This window comes from Rhagoletis zephyria, unplaced genomic scaffold, assembly GCF_001687245.7.
Source record: "Rhagoletis zephyria isolate East Lansing unplaced genomic scaffold, Rhagoletis_zephyria_1.1 Rzeph_scaffold_01073, whole genome shotgun sequence".
Lineage (NCBI taxonomy): Eukaryota > Metazoa > Arthropoda > Insecta > Diptera > Tephritidae > Rhagoletis > Rhagoletis zephyria.
Genome location: NW_016158157.1, coordinates 69473 through 76396, shown reverse-complemented (window position 1 = coordinate 76396; position 6924 = coordinate 69473).

Below are 6924 nucleotides of genomic sequence, written 5' to 3'. Positions count from 1 at the left end.
CTTGAACTGTATATCAGTTACTATGTTTATACGCACGCATTATTTGCAAATAACAATTTGCAAAATGGTAAACTTTGCCGTATAAGCGCTGAGTTAATTGTTTATTTGCAAATAACTAAGTCACGCAAATGAATATTGATTAGTGGTACCATTTGCAAATAAGCGCAAGACGCTGCCATTCTTAGGTTAATTTTCTTTTTCGATGGTCATTTTATTGCCTTCTTATAATCAAGACGTTGCCTTTTTCAACTTTATTTTCCTTTTCTAAGGTCATATTATTGCCTTTTTATAATCAGGCAATATTAAAAAAGAATTTTTCACCATCGAATAAACAGTGAGTTAGGCTATCTACACACTTGTCGTCCAATCATAGTTGCGTTATTGTTTCGCCCTGAAATTTTGAGCAGACTACATGCATTTCAAAGGAGTCTGCACACTTGTCGTTATCGGGTAGTTATCGGCATATCGTAGAAGATGCAGAAACGGATAAGTACGGCACTGTCGTTTGCTAATCGGTGTGCACGCATTGTTTGTTTACATTTTATGGAGAAAAAATAGTGAAAAAGTTAATATTTGCATTAAAATTGTATACAAATTAGTATTTTTTTGCATAAATCTGTGGAAATTATTAAAAAGTGGATAATTGCAATAAAATTCAATAAATGTGAGCGTTTTAACTATAAAATATGACGAAATTGTAAAAAGTCTCTGTCTGCATGCACAACACACATTTCAGGAAAAGAAAAGAAGAGATATTACTGAAAAATTATGTATAGAATTGTTGCAGTACAGTCTATATTTAAAAATTGCAGGTTTTTGTAAATATTTCCGAAAATATCAACCAGAAAAACAGAAAATACCTGCTCCAAGTGAACTTTTAGACGCCAAATGAATTGTAATATAACGACCTAGTGTGCGAAAGTGTAGTCGTATCACTGTGTGGTTTTGAGTGTGGGTCATTGTTCATACATACAGATGCACGGTGCAGCGAACAAAGGTGGCGCCGTCAGTGGTACCGCAACTTTGGTTTTGCCGATTTTGACAGTTGTGTTAACTTGTAAATAAACCTTTGTTTACAAATCAGCGAAAGAGAAATTTGAATTATAAATGAAAAATCAGTTTGAATTGTGTTAATTTGCAATTTGTGACTGATTTTTGAGTTGAAGACTGCGTAAAAACTAATAAAATGAAGTGCTGTGTGTTAAGTTGCGACAGCCGTCAAGATGCAAGAAGCGTAGATGCAAGCGTAGCGCTGGGACGAATCGCTGCATTTTGTGTACATAGGGCACGGCAAAGCCGTTCCCGAAATGTTTCTCTATTATTATATTACATAGCAGCATTTCCTCACAATAACTGTGTTTCTGCTCCACGCAGCCTCCATTAGCAAGTTAACTAATCACTCCCGCAGAGATGCTGCAGTAGTTTTCTGCAGCAGCCTTAATTGCAAAGCAATGGAGTACACTAAAACGTTTGCTGATGCAGCCTCAATTGCAAAGCAATGGAGTGCACTAAAATGTTCACTGTGCTTTAATATNATAACAATTTGCAAAATGGTAAACTTTGCCGTATAAGCGCTGAGTTAATTGTTTATTTGCAAATAACTAAGTCACGCAAATGAATATTGATTAGTGGTACCATTTGCAAATAAGCGCAAGACGCTGCCATTCTTAGGTTAATTTTCTTTTTCGATGGTCATTTTATTGCCTTCTTATAATCAAGACGTTGCCTTTTTCAACTTTATTTTCCTTTTCTAAGGTCATATTATTGCCTTTTTATAATCAGGCAATATTAAAAAAGAATTTTTCACCATCGAATAAACAGTGAGTTAGGCTATCTACACACTTGTCGTCCAATCATAGTTGCGTTATTGTTTCGCCCTGAAATTTTGAGCAGACTACATGCATTTCAAAGGAGTCTGCACACTTGTCGTTATCGGGTAGTTATCGGCATATCGTAGAAGATGCAGAAACGGATAAGTACGGCACTGTCGTTTGCTAATCGGTGTGCACGCATTGTTTGTTTACATTTTATGGAGAAAAAATAGTGAAAAAGTTAATATTTGCATTAAAATTGTATACAAATTAGTATTTTTTTGCATAAATCTGTGGAAATTATTAAAAAGTGGATAATTGCAATAAAATTCAATAAATGTGAGCGTTTTAACTATAAAATATGACGAAATTGTAAAAAGTCTCTGTCTGCATGCACAACACACATTTCAGGAAAAGAAAAGAAGAGATATTACTGAAAAATTATGTATAGAATTGTTGCAGTACAGTCTATATTTAAAAATTGCAGGTTTTTGTAAATATTTCCGAAAATATCAACCAGAAAAACAGAAAATACCTGCTCCAAGTGAACTTTTAGACGCCAAATGAATTGTAATATAACGACCTAGTGTGCGAAAGTGTAGTCGTATCACTGTGTGGTTTTGAGTGTGGGTCATTGTTCATACATACAGATGCACGGTGCAGCGAACAAAGGTGGCGCCGTCAGTGGTACCGCAACTTTGGTTTTGCCGATTTTGACAGTTGTGTTAACTTGTAAATAAACCTTTGTTTACAAATCAGCGAAAGAGAAATTTGAATTATAAATGAAAAATCAGTTTGAATTGTGTTAATTTGCAATTTGTGACTGATTTTTGAGTTGAAGACTGCGTAAAAACTAATAAAATGAAGTGCTGTGTGTTAAGTTGCGACAGCCGTCAAGATGCAAGAAGCGTAGATGCAAGCGTAGCGCTGGGACGAATCGCTGCATTTTGTGTACATAGGGCACGGCAAAGCCGTTCCCGAAATGTTTCTCTATTATTATATTACATAGCAGCATTTCCTCACAATACCTGTGTTTCTGCTCCACGCAGCCTCCATTAGCAAGTTAACTAATCACTCCCGCAGAGATGCTGCAGTAGTTTTCTGCAGCAGCCTTAATTGCAAAGCAATGGAGTACACTAAAACGTTTGCTGATGCAGCCTCAATTGCAAAGCAATGGAGTGCACTAAAATGTTCACTGTGCTTTAATATATTAGGTGAAAAATGCAATATTTTCGCATTTAACAAAATTAAAACACGTTTTTCGCTGTAAAGTGAACTGCTTTGGCAGTTTCAACTCGTTCTTCTTTTCGCTCTATTCTTTGTTTACTTGTGGTACACAAATGTCAACGCCCAGGACGGCGCAATCTTGTGTTCTATCATTCTTGATACAGATGTACCTCATATATAAGTATAATAAAATTTTCTGTTGGTAAATGGTTCTATGCATTTTTTGGATGTCTTAGGGCCGTTTGCACCATGTCTAGTTAATTCTAACTCCCAGTTAAACATCTTTATCGACGTTATCGACACCCATCATATAACATGTGATCGATAAAGCAGTTAACGTGCTTAACTGAAGGATGTACCTCCAGTTAGCGTTAACTAGACATGGTGCAAACGGCCCTAAACGATTTTTCAGTGTTTCATTGTAGAATTAAAAATTAACGATATATTCGATATATATCGAGTTTTCGTCTCTTAAATATCGAAAATATCGAGTACGACGAATATCGATACTTTTGCAGCTCTAGCCCTGCAAGAAGCCTGACCTATGATTATTGGTTAAATTATTGGGAAAACTGCCTAAAACTTTTCGTCAGTTTAGCGGTTAGTTTTGTATGTGCTTAGGGAAAAAAGTGACCACTTCTCCGGGCGTGTGATAGTGCATACCTTTCCTGCACACACACGGGCGCATTTGCCTTACAGTATGTTCACTCGCTCACACATGTCATCTAGCTGGTGATGTACCAGTGGTTTAGCGATGAAACTATTGGGAAAATATCGCATAATTAGTGATTTTTCTGACGNTACGGGCTACAACTACAAAAAAATTCTGCGGTGTTGACTTTACATTTACATGACGCTCTGGTAAGACAGATCGTGTCAGCTGACTCGGGTTTAGGTACCAGTAGGTTTACGTTCTTGACTAATTTCAGCTAAAATGTTGTGCATAAATTTACTTTAAAAGAACTAGCGTGAAACTGACTTATTATTTGAGAATTTATCTAAATTATTCCAATTATAGAATTANGTCCCACGTTGGCGTTGCACTGTATTTCAGCACTATAGTCACTGACTCCACAGTCAGCATAAGCGCACTGGCCTAAAATGTTTTCTTCTCTATCCACATATCGCTAAAAAATATTTTTTTTTTGCTCTTTTTTTATATACAAATAGAATATACGGATTTTGATTAATTCTTTCTTTAAATTCACCGATCTCTTCTTTATTTGGCACCACAGCTAACAAGTGAAGTAAAATTTTCTTTGATGTATGTATTTATGTACATATGTATGCGAGCCTACAATCGATAGGTTGTTTCCGATATGGTCAGCCGTTTTTTGCAGGGAGTTTAAATTTGACAAAAACATCGATTTTGGGTAAAAAAACATCGGCGCGTATTCATAGTCCAGCAACTAAGTCGAAACTAACAAAGCTGCAACTTAAATTTAAGTACCAACTTAAAATTTACCTCTATTCATAGTCGCATTTCAGACTTCTACTAAGTAGTTTCGACTTAGTTTACGATATAGCAAAACGAGTGTGAAAATGTATCGATTTTTCTTTACGATATTTTGGAAAAATTACATTTTTATTAAATAATGTCAAGTTTGATCATCCGTTTATGTAATTTTTATTTTCATTGCATGATTATGCAAAAGAATAAGGTATCATTTTCTTGTTAATTGTGTGAAATAGCCAGAACAACCGCAGTGATTTGAAGTCGATGTTTATCGAAAGCATGCTGTGAAACATACAAATAGTAGATATCTAAAGCTGCAATTAGTCAAGAACGCAGAACGTATACTTAAGCGCAGTCTGTATACGCAGAATTTTGTCGATTACTGGAGCCCTCAGTGTTGCTTACTACAGTGTTGCCATTCATCAATGCCTTTTCATAAACTTAACTTTTCAACTGCAATTTTTCGTGCTATAATAGATTGTAGCTAAATATAAACTACTTAGTTTTCAACATAAAACTTTATTCAATAGTAAATTTCAAATATTTTAAACGTATTTTTAATAGGAACTTATAATTTTTTTACCATCTGCAAAACTGACGAAGTGGCAACCATCTATAGAGGGAAGAAATCAGCTGACACGGAAAAATCTAAATTCCGCAGATTTCTGCGCTACGGGCTACAACTACAAAAAAATTCTGCGGTGTTGACTTTACATTTACATGACGCTCTGGTAAGACAGATCGTGTCAGCTGACTCGGGTTTAGGTACCAGTAGGTTTACGTTCTTGACTAATTTCAGCTAAAATGTTGTGCATAAATTTACTTTAAAAGAACTAGCGTGAAACTGACTTATTATTTGAGAATTTATCTAAATTATTCCAATTATAGAATTATGATGTAGCTTTATTCGAATTGTAATGCGCATTTAATTTCATCTTCCGATTAAAACGGATCGATCTTTGTAAATTTTAATTGGAGATTATTCTATGAACCAAAAATACAAGATCACGTAACAACGCGACGCTGTATTTGTAAGTGGTTTTAAGAAAAAAGTTTGCGAAAGCGGGTTCGTCAGCTGAGCGTTTGTTTACATCTCAAGCACCACTATTTTACACATTTATTCAAGTAAAGAAGAGTTAATTCAACATGACAACAAATTTTAAAGCATTTTGTTGCATCATTTTACCTAAATTGTGCGTTTAAAGTGGCTGACAATAATTTTGGCTAATTTTGGTTTTCGTTGTTTTCTTTGCTTTGTTTACTTTTCGCTCGTTTTCCAGTGAAACAAGATGGCGTAGAACCCGCTAAAAAATCGACTTCCTTCACTCTCTTGTTCTTACGTGATCTTGTGTCTTTCGTTCATGAGATTATTCAATATCAAAATCACCCTCTACCAACTCAATTTTTACATATTTCGTCTGTTTTCCCTTAATTTGATAAAATACTTCTTCCTAGTTAGGACTTAGTTGCAGCTTCAGCCGAAACTAAATTTTAAGTTGGTCTTAGCCAGAAAAGTCGAAGCTAAGGCAACTATGAATAGCTTTAAGGCCCGTCCACATAGAACTTTGGCGTTGCTTCAACAGCTGACTATGAATACATGAATTCAAATGCAGCCGTCCACATAGCCAAAATTCGACAACGCTCACGCCAACACAAAGCAAAAAGATGGCCAACTCTCAACTTTTCGCTTACGTCGCTTATCATCTGTTGCAAATAAATAAAATTATGTGAAATATTGTTCCTTTTTATTCAAGAGCGGGCAAGAAATATCGTTTTTAACGCAACTATTGATATGAAATATTAATTTATCTGTCTGCCAAGCGTTTTTTGTAGCAAGCTCACTTAAACGTGCGTTCTGTCAAACCAACGCCAACGCCAAAGCCAACGCGAAAGTTCTATGTGGACCGGCCTTTAGTTGTGACTTAGACAAGTTTCGACTTATGGGCTGTTTTTGCTTATGCGTAAAAGCACATTTAGTTCATTTAGCTCTAAATGCTACTCTAAATGTACATTTATCCATACAAAATTCGTCACCTAAATGCAACTAAATGCAACTCCATTTTTGCATTAAGAATCTAAATGCTAAAAGCAACCCTGTGATCTTCCAAAATTTCCACGATTCGAACATGGTTTAAAGAGAAAAAGTGGCAACATTGCTTTTTCGAGTATACAGTTGCTAGCTACGTTTCAGTGATCGCCGATCGAGATTTCTTTTATTTTGCATTACATATTTGGATAAAGAAAAGTTAAGCAAATTCAACATCGATTTGATGCTGATAGAAATCTGGATCAATTTGTGATCAACTCCCGAACATTCAATACAAAAAATTGAATTGTTTTAACCATAACCGAACATTTGTTTGTGTATATATTCATTTGTCGGCGCTGTCAATTATAATTTCCACACTTAATTAGGAAACAAAACAAACA